This window comes from Erinaceus europaeus, chromosome 2, assembly GCF_950295315.1.
Source record: "Erinaceus europaeus chromosome 2, mEriEur2.1, whole genome shotgun sequence".
NCBI lineage: Eukaryota > Metazoa > Chordata > Mammalia > Eulipotyphla > Erinaceidae > Erinaceus > Erinaceus europaeus.
In genome coordinates, this window is record NC_080163.1 from 79783251 (window position 1) to 79797221 (window position 13971).

The 13971-nt window shown below is 37.2% G+C and overlaps 1 pseudogene; it reads left to right on the forward strand.

Moving 5' to 3' along the window:
* Positions 1-11505: 11505 nt before the first annotated feature.
* LOC132536948 (large ribosomal subunit protein eL43-like) lies at positions 11506-11784 on the forward strand (annotated as a pseudogene).
* The last annotated feature ends 2187 nt before the right edge of the window (positions 11785-13971 follow it).

Sequence of the window (13971 nt, forward strand, 5' to 3'; positions counted from 1 at the left end):
TTCTCAGACCACAGTGGAGTAAAACTAACTTTTAACAACAAACGGAAAATTATTAAAAGACATAGAATTTGGAAACTAAACAACATGCTCCTTAAGAACCACTGGGTCAGAGACTCACTCAAACAGGAAATTCAAATGTTCCTGGAAACTAATGAAAATGAAGACACAACCTATCAAAATATTTGGGACACAGCTAAAGCAGTACTGAGAGGGAAACTTATAGCTATACAATCACATATTAAACACCAAGAAGAAGCCCAAATGAACGAACTTACTACACACCTCAAGGACTTAGAGGAAGAGGAACAAAGGAACCCTAAAGCAACCAGAAGGACAGAAATCACTAAAGTTAGAGCAGAAATAAACAACATCGAAAATAAAAGAAACATACAAAAGATCAATGAAGCCAAATGTTGGTTCTTTGAAAGATTAAACAAAATTGACAAACCCCTAGCCAGACTCACCAAACAAAAAAGAGAGAAGACTCAAATTAATAGAATTGTAAACGATACAGGAGATATCACAACTGACACCACAGAAATCCAGAGAATTCTGCGAAACTTCTATAAAGAACTATATGCCACCAAGCTAGAGAATCTGGAAGAAATGGAACAATTCCTAGAAACCTATGCACTTCCAAACTGAACCAAGAAGAACTACAAAATCTAAATGCACCAATCACAGACAAAGAAATTGAAACCGTTATTAAGAATCTCCCCAACAACAAAAGTCCTGGACCAGATGGCTTCACAAACGAATTCTACAAAACTTTCAGGAAACAGTTAATACCCATACTTCTTAAGCTATTCCATAAGATTGAAGAAACAGGAATACTCCCTTCCACCTTTTTTGAAGCCAAAATCACCCTGATACCAAAAGCTGATAGGGACAGAACAAAAAAGGAAAACTACAGACCAATATCTCTGATGAACATAGATGCCAAAATATTAAATAAGATCTTGGCCAACCGGATACAGCAACACATCAAAAAGATTGTTCATCATGACCAAGTGGGATTCATCCCAGGAATGCAGGCTGGTTCAACATCCGTAAATCAATCAATGTCATTCATCACATCAATAAAAGCAAAGCCAAAAACCACATGATTATCTCAATAGATGCAGAGAAAGCCTTTGACAAAATCCAACACCCATTCATGCTCAAAACTCTACAAAAAATGTGAATAGATGGGAAATTCCTCAATATAGTGGAGTCTATATATAGAAAACCTACAGCCAACATCATACTCAATGGAGAGAAGCTGAAAGCATTCCCCCTCAGATCAGGGACTAGACAGGGCTGCCCACTGTCACCGTTACTCTTCAACATAGTATTGGAAGTTCTTGCCATAGCAATCAGGCAAGAGAAAGAAATCAAAGGGATACAGATTGGAAGGGAAGAAGTCAAGCTCTCACTATTTGCAGATGATATGATAGTATACATAGAAAGACCTAAAGAATCCAGTAGAAAATTACTGGAAGTTGTTAGGCAATATAGCAAGGTATCAGGCTACAAAATCAATGTACAAAAATCAGTGGCATTTCTTTATGCAAACACTAAATCTGAAGAAGAAGACATCCAGAAATCACTCCCATTTACTGTTTCAGCAAAATCAATCAAATACCTAGGAATAAAGTTGACCAAAGAAGTGAAAGACTTGTATGCTGAAAACTATGAGTCGCTACTCAAGGAGATAGAAACTGATACCAAGAAATGGAAAGATATCCCATGCTCATGGATTGGTAGAATAAATATCATCAAAATGAACATTCTCCCCAGAGCCATATACAAATTTAATGCAATACCCATCAAAGTTCCACCAAGCTTCTTTAAGAGAATAGAACAAACACTACAATCATTTATCTGGAACCTGAAAACACCTAGAATTGCCAAAACCATCCTAAGGAAAAGAAACAGAAATGGAGGCATCACACTCCCAGACCTTAAACTATATTATAAAGCCATCATCATCAAAACAGCATGGTACTGGAACAAAAATAGGCACACAGACCAGTGGAACAGAATTGAAAGCCCAGAAGTAAATCCCAACACCTATGGGCATCTAATCTTTGATAAGGGGGCCCAAAGGATTAAATGGAAGAAGGAGGCTCTCTTCAATAAATGGTGCTGGGAAAACTGGGTTGAAACATGCAGAAGAATGAAATTGAACCACTTTATCTCACCAGAAACAAAAATCAACTCCAAATGGATCAAAGACCTAGATGTCAGACCAGAAACAATCAAATACTTAGAGGAAAACATTGGTAAAACACTTTCCCATCTACACCTCAAGGACATCTTTGATGAATCAAACCCAATTGCAAGGAAGACCAAAGCAGAAACAAACCAATGGGACTACATCAAATTGAAAAGCTTCTGCACATCCAAAGAAACTATTAAACAAACAGAGAGACCCCTCAGAATGGGAGAAGATCTTCACATGCCAGACATCAGACAAGAAACTAATCACCAAAATATATAAAGAGCTCAGCAAACTTAGCCGCAAAAAAGCAAATGACCCCATCCAAAAATGGGCAGAGGATATGAGCAAAACACTCACTACAGAGGAGATCCAAAAGGCTAACAAACATATTAAAAACTGCTCCAGGTCACTGATTGTCAGAGAAATGCAAATTAAGACAACACTAAGATACCACCTCACTCCTGTAAGAATGGCATACATCAAAAAGGACAGCAGCAACAAATGCTGGAGAGGATGTGGGGACAGAGGAATCCTTTTACATTACTGGTGGGAATGTAAATTGGTACAGTCTCTGTGGAGAGCAGTCTGGAAAACTCTAAGAAGGCTAGATATGGACCTTCCATATGAGCCAATAATTCCTCTCCTGGGGTTATACCCCAAGGACTCCATAACACCCAACCAAAAAGAGGTGTGTACTCCTATGTTCATAGCAGCACAATTCATAATAGCTAAAACCTGGAAGCAACCCAGATGCCCAACAACAGATGAATGGCTGAGAAAGCTGTGGTATATATACACAATGGAATACTATGCAGCTATCAAGAACAATGAACCCACCTTCTCTGACCCATCTTGGACAGAGCTAGAAGGAATTATGTTAAGTGAACTAAGTCAGAAAGTTAAAGATGAGTATGGGATGATCCCACTCATCAACAGAAGCTGACTTAGAAGATCTGAAAGGGAAACTAAAAGCAGGACCTGATCAAATTGTAAGTAGGGCACCAAAGTAAAAACCCAGTGGTGAGGGGTAGACATGTAACTTCCTGGGCCAGTGGGAGGTGGGAGTGGGCGGGAGGGATGGGTCACGTTCCTTTGGTGATGGGAATGGTGTTTATGTACACTCCTAGCAAAATGTAGACATATAAATCAGTAGTTAATTAATATGAGAGGGGGAAATCAATTGTATGTCTCAAAGGTTCTCAAAAGACAAACTGAATCTTTTTAATAGATAGGCTACGTATTTGATATGTGGACTCTCTCAAAAGCCTAGACCAAGTAGATTAGAAGCTTCCAATAGCACAGCTATATACAAGATACTGGGTACTGTACAGCAAACCATAACAAAGGGACTTTTCAAAGTTAACCCAATTAACAAATAATGTGATGATAATATTAACTATTGATTGTCTTTTTGAACCCTAAGACAGCAGGAACCTCACATCTTCACTATAGAGCCCCTACTTCCCCCAGTCCTGGCACCCTTGGATAGGGCTCACTTTCCCGTATGCATCTCCCAATCCAAACCAAATAATATTGCATCCACCGATCACAACCTAACCAAAGCAACGATTGCCATCTCAACATGCTTCACCTCAGAGTGTATCCAGAGACTTCACGTGTGGAATGACAACCCTTCAGCTTCATTACTCGGGTGAGACCTTTCCTTTTATAGTACACTCTAATTTCATCTCAGGTAGTTCACTTTCTAACAAAGTCCCATAACCTAGACATACACCAGTTTCTGTGAGAGAGAGCGTATGTGCACACGTATCCATAAACTACTGCAAAATATATACCTGAAAGCAGGATTACACTAGAGTTTGCAGTGAGTACCTCCCTAACACTTCCTCCCCACTATTCCAAGCTTGGGATCCATGATTACTCAACAAATTGTTTGGCTTTGTATGTTAACTCTCTTTTCAATCACCAGGTTCCAGATGCCACCAGGATGTTGGCTAGGCTTCCCTGGATTGAAGACCCCACCAATGTGTCCTGGAGCTCAGCTTCCCCAGAGACACACCTTACTAGGGAAAGAGAGAGGCAGACTGGGAGTATGGACCGAACAGTCAACGCCCATATTCAGCGGGGAAGCAATTACAGAAACCAGACCCTCTACCTTCTGCAACCCTCAACGACCCTGGGTCCATGCTCCCAGAGGGCTAGAGAATGGGAAGGCTATCATGGGAGGGGGTGGGTTATGGGGATTGGGTGGTGGGAATTGTGTGGAGTTGTACCCCTCCTACCTTATGCTTTTGTTCACTAATCCTTTCTTAAATAAAAAATTAAAAAAAAAAAAAAGAAACAAAGTAAAAAAAAAAAAAAAAAAAATTGTATACCTCTTACCCCACAATCTTGTTATTCATTATTAAATTACTAAAAAATAAATAAATAAAATTGCTGGCTTTGGGCTCCAGTGATAAGCTTGGTGGTGGTGGGAGGACTATTCTTGAACAGATGAATATGTGCCTATGAGTAGAGAAAATGTATTAATGATTCTGTCTGATTTCATCACTTTAAATATAGCACCATAAATCTGAGTCCCAATGTTGCCTGATAATGCTATTATACTTCCTTTGCTGTTGAATTTTTCCTTTGTCCAAAACAATCTACATATTCTCACTATTCCAATTTCCTCTTAATCATAGTTAATTATCTTGTTCCTTCATCGACTAAGAAAGCAAGCACAATCACTAGAAAATTTTCACTCACCATGGACAATACTACTATCCCAGAGGCTTCTTGCTTTACACTCTGCCTCATTACAACTAACAGTATGAGATTCTATAGTCCCACAGAACATAAGCTCCCTTCATGGTTTATGGAACCCCATCCATTCTCATCTGCCCTCTATACTCAGCTCTTCTATAAACCCCTACCTCTATTTCATTATCAACAATTTTTCTCTTTACTATCTCTAAACACAGCTTGCCTCTATGTTCAAAATGTATCCTTCTTTTAATGTCTAAACTCCTTAGAAGTTCTTATACTCATTACTTCTACTTCCCTTAGTCCTCTTCCTCTCTTTTCCCTTCCCTTCCCTTCCCTTCCCTTCCCTTCCCTTCCCTTCCCTTCCCTTCCCTTCCCTTCCCTTCCCTTCCCTTCCCTTCCCTTCCCTTCCCTTCCCTTCCCTTCCCTTCCCTTCCCTGCCTTTTCTTCCCCTTCCTTTTCTACTTTCCTTCACCCTCCCTCTTGGTCATTCTCTCCCTCACTCCCTCCCTTTACTCTATCCTTCCTTTCTTTTTTATTTTATTTTTATTTATAAAAAGGAAACACTGGGGAGTCGGGCTGTAGTGCAGCGGGCTAAGTGCAGGTGGCGCAAAGCACAAGGACCGGCATAAGGATCCCGGTTCGAACCCCGGCTCCCCACCTGCAGGGGAGTCGCTTCACAGGCGGTGAAGCAGGTCTGCAGGTGTCTATCTTTCTCTCCTCCTCTCTGTCTTCCCCTCCCTTCTCCATTTCTCTCTGTCCTATCCAACAACAACAACAATAATAACTACAACAATAAAACAACAAGGGCAACAAAAGGGAATAAATAAATAAAATAAATATAAAAAAATAAATAAAAAGGAAACACTGACAAAAAACATAGGATAAGAGAGATACAACTCCACACAATTCCCAACCCCAGAACTCTGTATCCCATCACGTCCCCTGATAGCTTTCGTATTCTTTAACGCTCTGAGTATGGACCCAAGGTCATTATGAGGTGCAGAAGGTGGAAGGTCTGGCTTCTATAACTGCTTCCCCGCTGAACATGGGCTTTGTCAGGTTGATTCATACTCGCAGCCTGTCTCTTTCTTTCTCACACACACAGTCTACTGACTGAAATTTATGCCTATACTCATTCTGACTAATCATGTTAGGGAAGGTAGTCATCAAGACAGAACCTAAGATGGCATATATCAAGACGATGATAGTACTTCCGGAGTAGAACCCATGAATCTGAAAAGGCAAGCTGAAATTGTGATTACCCTACTGAGGTAAGATCACCTAGGACCTCGTAAAAGACCTGAAAGCTGTGACCAAAGTGACCAACCATTCTTACTTGAGGTGGACCACTGAATCGCCATCACAATGGAAAGGAGGGCAAATAGACACATGGAAACCTGACTGAAAGCCTCTAACCTTGGGGCAGCAGAACTTCTTCCATCCCATCCTCTACCCTCCCTTCTGAAATGCATACTACTGTTTACTAATATGTTTGCTCTTTATATGCTGACAGTGACATTGTGCACAGTAATTCTGCTGCTAAGTAAGTAAGAACTCCTAAAGCCCAAAAGGGTCATTGTGTTTGTTTTTCTTTGCCCAAGTGAGATTATTCTATATATTTGCATGACTAGTTTTTTGGTAGAGATAAAAGGGCAGGAACAAAGAATGAGAGAGAGAAAAACTGTAGCTCCGAAGCTTCCTTCAATGTGATGGGTAAAGAACTAGAATTTGGATCACATACATGGCAAAGCAATACATTATCCAAATGAATTATTTTGCCAGTATGTCTTGTTCTTTTTAATAGAAATTCTCTTCACATACTAAGCCATGACCCAATAATAAGTTTCCTTGCTTATAAAATATAATGTATCGGGAGTCGGGCGGTAGCGCAGCGGGTTAAGCACAGGTGGCACTAAGCACAAGGACCAGCGGAAGGATCCCGGTTCGAGCCCCCGGCTCCCCACCTGCAGGGGAGTCACTTCACAGGTGGTGAAGCAGGTCATTCATGCAATTAATTACCACCCTTATGTCACTGTATTTAGTTAAAAAGGCTGATCTTTTTCTTGTTCTACAGTTTAAAACTGCAAATGGAGATCAATAGTATTTAAATAAGCATTTTAGGGATAATGACAATAGTGATTCAATCAGAAATATTTTCTCAGATATTGTGACCTTCATGACAAGACGTAACAAATTATAATAGTATCAAACGAATGCTACTTAATATCTATCTTTCATGACAAGTATGAAATATACGAGTTTTAAGACCAACTATTAGAAGCATTGCTGATTTTTATTATCCATTTATTAATTGTATCTTGAAGAATACACACTTCCAAGTTTAACAGATATGGTTACTGATCCTTATCTAGCAGATTAAATTGACAAACTATATGTGTGATATTTTAATTAATTAAACTCTGAATTCCAGTATCTTCATTTATAAAGTATGTCTTGAGTTTTGTTTTCTTATCTTTTCATTATTTCATTGGAGGGAGGGAAGTTAATGGCTTACAGTATAATTGTTGATATCTAGGTATAATTTTTCATCTGCCAGTGACTGGTATCTGAAGTACCAACCCCAAACTTAGGTCCTTTTCCAACATCATGCACCAGAACCCCAAGACATTCCTTCCACACCCAGTACACATTATATTTATTCATTCAAATAATAACAACACATCTAGTAGCCCGACTTTTACCATTCATAAACAAAATGAACAAATGTTCTCAAGATAATTGCTAAGGGTACCTACTTAATTAATTGATGGTATTGGACAATAAAGAAGTTTGCCCATAGTGCCTCTGTTATGCCTATTTTCCAGGCATAAAATAAGTCAAATTAATCTTTGTTGTAACAAGACACTACTTTGGCTTTTATCAATCTAATTTAAAATATGGTAGTTGGCATATTTAACTTTTAAACTCTAATGGAAAATGGTCTTGATTCAGTCTTAAATGAAGTACAAATACACAGTGGTCCGGGAGGTGCTGCAGTGGATAAAGCATTGTACTCTCAAGCATGAGGTCCTGAGTTCAATCCCTGTCAGCACATGTACCAGAATGCTGTGTGGTTCTTTCTCTTACTCCTCCTATATTTCTAATAAATAATACCTTAAAAATAAATAAAGTACAAATACATATAATTGTCAATAGTGTAACCAAAAGGATTTAAGAAAAGAGAATTGAAGGCTCACGTGCAGGGGGGAAGCTTTTCGAGCGGTGGACCAGGGATGCAGGTATCTCGCTGTCTCTCTCTCTTTCTCCTCCTTCTCTATTTATGTCTCTATCCAACAATAAATAAATAATAAAGATAAAAAAGTGTTAAAAAAGAGAGAGAACTGAAGGAAATGCATCAAAAACATTTGTTATGTATGTTGAAAATGAGTACTGCAAAAACCCAATAGTCAAAAATCTGTACATTTTTCAATATTACATTTCATTTGATTTTTCTGTAGAAATTTTAATTTAACTTCATTTTATATTAAATTATTTAATTAGGTTATACTGAATTTATATTTAATTATGTTTGCATTGACTTTTAAATTATACATTGGAATTACATAATAATCTAACAGCATACTTCAACAAAATATCAGCACATTCATCTATTCAAAAATAGCTCTGAAATTAAAAATCTTAGTTTTTCAATAGAAATACCTTGAAACATTGAATACCTGTCAGTCTGGTAAGAATATTTCACTTATGTTAGAGTATTTAATCATTCAAGGCAATATGAGGCAAGTAAGTTAATTCAAAAATGATCATCCTAGTATTTTCTATCTGGCTTTTATCATTTGGACATGTGCCCTAGATTTTGACTCACAACAATAAATATTTAAATTGTAGCTACTTTATACTTACTGTTGATTACACTGTACAAAAAGCATGCTACATTTCAAATATTTCAGAGCACTGGTCTAGTCAACTTGAAAAGAACATTCAGGGCCAGCAAAATAGCTTACATACTGTTTTGCATTGTATGTGATCCAGATTTAAGCCTGGTCCACACAGCACTGAAGGAAGCTTTGGTATTGTGGTCTCTCATTCACTCTATCTCTCTGCCTCTCTATTTCTAGGCTTAAAAAAAAAGGAACACTCAAGGGTCAGTTTCACAGTTTATCTATGACACTATTGTGAAAAAGAGAAACAATATATAAACTTCTTAAATCCAAGAATTTATAAACTTTCTATTTCTGAAAATGTTGGAACCTATAATAATTTATGTATTGTACTAATTATTTCTGTATTTATGAAACAAGGCTCTATCAAATATAACTTCCAAGGGACTAAATTCAAAATGATGTTTTCTACTTTTCTAAATGATGTTTATAATTCTACAATATTTTTCACTCCAAAGACTCAAACTCATCCTATAGAGGAACATCTGTTGAGTAATTTTCTAGAAAAAGGTTTTAAATTTAGATTTTTAGGACACTTGCCCTGATTTAAATGCTTTGATTATATCTAAACACTCTAATCTCAGATAAAAAAAATGCAGTTTAAACCAAGTTATTTACTGATAGAATAAATAACTGAATTTATCTCCAGCTCTATTTTTCTTCTTTTTTCATCATAAAGCCTTAAGATTTTTGTTATGGTCTTTTAATTTTTATCCAAAAGCATGTTGATTTACTAATAATCAGATATAGAAATTATCACTGTACCAACATAAACTAGCTCTTATCAAACACTCCAATAAGAAATTTGAACATTGGACTGGGGACATAGCAAAATGGTTATGCAAAAGACTTTCTCAAGCCTGAGGCTCTGAGGTCCCAGATTCAATCTCCATCATAAGCCATAGCTGAGCAGCACTCTGGTCTGTCTTTGTTTCTCTCTGTTTCTTTCAAAAAACAAACAAAAAACAAGGAGATGTTAATTAAAAAAGAAAAGAAGGGGCCAGGAAGTGGCATACCTGGTTAAGCACTAACATTATAGTGTGCAAGGACCCAGGTTCAAGCCCCTGGTCCCCACCTGCAGGGGGAAAACTTCATAAGTGGTGAAGCAGGACTGCAGGTGTCTCTCTGTCTCTTTCTCTCTCTGTCTTCGCCTTCCTTCTCAATTTCTCTCATTCTCTATCCAATTATAAATGAATAAATTAAAAATAAATAAATAAATAAATGAAAAGAAATTTGAGCCTCATAACTCTGGAAGTATAACAGTGGAAGAGTGTGGGACTCGCAGTCATATCTTGAGTTCAGTACATAGCACCACAAGAGAAAGAGTCTCAATCTCTCTCAGTCTCTGTCTCTTCCCCCCCTCTTTGCCTCTTTCTCTCTCCTTTATTTCCTATTTTTATCTCCATGTTATGAACAAAATAAAAGGAGTATTTAAGTAAAAAGATATTTGAACCTCATGGAATGTTGGGTCAGAGATATATGGTACAGCAGTATCACACAAAACCTGCAAACAAGAAGTCCCAGGTTCAACTCTAGGCACCACTAACAATCACCACTCAATGGTGATTTTGTCAAAAATAAATGCAATGAAACAAAGTAAATTATGTCAACTAATTAAAATTAAATCTATAGATATTTGTGCATATTATAGCAAATATGCAACTTAATCATTTAAAGAAATTCAACTAATATTGCAGTATGCGCTGAAAGAGTTTGAAATGAAAGGGCATCACTTACTAAAATCAACTCCCTGTGAAAATGTTGCCCTTTTCAGCTATGTAGATTTTCACAAAGAGTTTTGTAAATTTCTGATCTTAAATTAGCAGGGCAGCAGAGTTAAAACATTGTTAAGTCTTTCATATTGACATTATAAATAAAAGGCACTATGATATAGAAAACAGTTTCACTAGGTAGGATCAGGGTTTGCAGAAAGAAAAAAGAAAAAGCAATAAATTGAAACTAACCTGACGTTAAATGGAGTAATGTTAGAATAAGCTATCTGATAAGTCAGAAATAAATATTTTGAGATATATTCAAAATTATAAAATTTGAAATTCACATTTTAATAAAAACTCCTAAGGGACTTCTGGAGCTGGAGACTTTGCAGAACAATAACTAATAAGCTATTATCTTTTAAAACAAGGACATAAAGAAAAGCAGACCATAAAGAAACCTTATCAGAGTACAGTTTTGCCTGGAAGACATACTACTCAGAAAGTGGGTCAACAGACAGGTGGCGGGTGATGGAAGGGGGTGAGCAGATATTTCAGGTCTGAAGGAATGGTGTTTACTAGCTGCCACTATCATTGGCAGTACAGCATCAAGGTGCATTTCAGGACAGAAGTGACTGCCACCACCACCAGCCCCACCCCCAACCCCTAGCCCCCAGTCATCCCAGTCTCAGAAAACTACCAAAGAAATCCAATATGCTGAACTGTCTGAAAGACTCACTTCTGGGGGGGAGGGGATTGAAACTATCTCAATAAAACTAGTAACTCAACCCAGTTGAGCTAGTTAGGCCAAGTTTGTGTATCACCACAATAGAAGTCATGTGGAGAGCAGAATCAATTCTGAGGGGGGAAAAAAAAAAGCTTAAGTGCCAACATTCCTGATTTCAAATTACACTAAAAGTCAACAGTAATAAAATTGTATGGCAAGCTCTCTCTGGGCTCGGACCTAGTTGGCAGCGCCATGGCCAAGCGCACCAAGAAGGTGAGCATGGTGGCTAAATACGGGACCCATTAAAGAGCCTCCTGCGGAAGATGGTGAAGAAGATCAAGATCAGCCGTGAGCACGCCAAGTACACCTACTCTTTACACGGCAAGACCAAGATGAAGCGGCCATCCCGTGGGCATCTGGCACCGCGGCGGCTCCTGCATGATCATCGCGGGCGGGGCCTGGACCTACAACATTTCTGCAGTCACAGTGAAGTCTACCATCAGAAGACTGAAGGAGTTGAAAGACCAGTAGAAGCGCTACCACCTGCAATATTACTATCCTGTAATAAATGGGTTAATTTATAACTGTATATATAACTATATATATGTGTATATATATATATATAGTGATATATATATCATGAGTAGAAAAGTATGCATTCAGACAAATGGAATAGAGATCCCAGAAATAAACCCACACACATATATATCTTAAATATCTTATATATTACAAAAAGTCCAAAACCATACATTTTCAAAAGAAAACCTCCTAACTTCATAGACTGGGAAGATAGCATGTTGGGTGTGTAATTCTTGAGGGCTAAAGGTCCTAGGTTCAAACTCCAGCACTGCCATAAGTCAGAGCTGAGTGGTGCTCTGGTAATAAATAAATAAATAAATAAATAAAACTCATAGTTGAAAAATGAAACTAGACTATTATTTAATGACAAACAAAATTATGTCAAAATGAATTAAGAAATTAGATACATAAGAGAAAATGTATAGAAGAAAACATAGGTAACACACTCCAGGACATTAACATCAGCTATGTATCTGAAGATTGAAAGCCGTTGACAAAAGGAAACTAAAAATTAAATGAATAGGGGAGTCGGGCGGTAGCACAGCAGGTTAAGTGCATATGGCACAAAGCACAATGACCAGGATAAAGACCAGGGTTCGAGCCCCCTGTGAGGGTAAAGTAGGTCTGCAGATGTCTATCTTTCTCTCCCCCTCTCTGTCTTCCCCTCCTCTCTCCACCTCTCTCGGCCCTATTCAACAATAATGACATCAATAATAATAGCTACAACAATAAAACAACAAGGGCAACAAAAGGGAATAATGAATAAATAAATATTTAAACAATTAAACAAATATACCAAATATAAAAAATAAGTCTTTAAAACTGTTTTTAAAAATACATTCTTCAAAGATAAGTGCTTTTACATATCAAAAGAAGCTACTGTAAAAATAAAACAATCAGCCTATCACATGAGAGAAGATATTTGCCTTTTTAAGTATTTTAAGTTCAGACTCAACTTTTCTTTCTAAAATATCTAGAAACTACAAAACATCTTATTATTTTAGTTTGTAATGGAAATGAATTATTCATTTCTCTTTTGTGTTGACAGAACAACAACAAAAAATATAAAAGATGGGTTGTATCAAATCATGATCTGGTTCTTTTAAATAAGCCAATTAGAAGATGGACCAGAACTATCAAGACATGAAACAATTTCTCTTCAAGACTAAGACATCTGGGTGACAAATGTATTAATTTGCTAAACTACTATGTGAGCCCCAAGTTGCTCATTTTTACTAAAAAGTAATTAACTAAGTACAGTGTAATAGTTCCCAGCCTATTAGGAAATTTTCTTGGGAATTTAAATAAATTAACTATGATTAGGACTAATGAAATCTCTGAGTACCAGATTTAATTACAAAAGTGGTTCAGATAAGCAGCCTAATAATACTATAGGAAATCAGGAGAAGTGAAATCAGTAAATATATGAATCTTGGTTTTAGGTTAAATTTTCAAACACTTCAATCCTGTAAATATTCGATATTATTTATAATAATAATGTTACAGTGACTATGGAGGTGACTCTACATAGAGCACAGGACTTACATATATGAAGCCCCAGACTTGATAACCAGTGTTTAATACGCCAGAATAGTGCTCTTGACTATCCATGTCACTTCCACTTGGTCTCTCTCTTCCCCTCTCTCTCTCTCTCTTTCATACACACACACCACACACACGCACACACACACACACACAAGACAAATGAGCACTTAATCAAATCAATAACATAAGTTTTATGTTGTTATTTTTACTACTGTAACCATATTCCTAGTTATTATATCAATGATATATTTTGGAGAAAAGAATTAGATAGAAAATAAAATTAGATTGGAGTAGGGCACCTAAGTAAAAATTCTAGATTGAGGGTGAGGGTGGATGTTTAGCTTCCCGGGGCGGGGGTGAGAGGTGGGGGGATGGGACAGAGTCTTTTGGTGGTGAGAATGGTGTTTATGTATACTCCTATTAATTTGCAGTCATATAAATCACTATTTAATTAATATGAGAGGGGGGAAATTGATTGAATGTCTCAAACTTTTTAAAAAAATATTTATTGTCTCAAGATTTTTAAAGTACAGACTGAGTCTTTTTAATACATAGGCTGAGTCTTTGATATGATGACTTTCTTAAAAGCTTAGA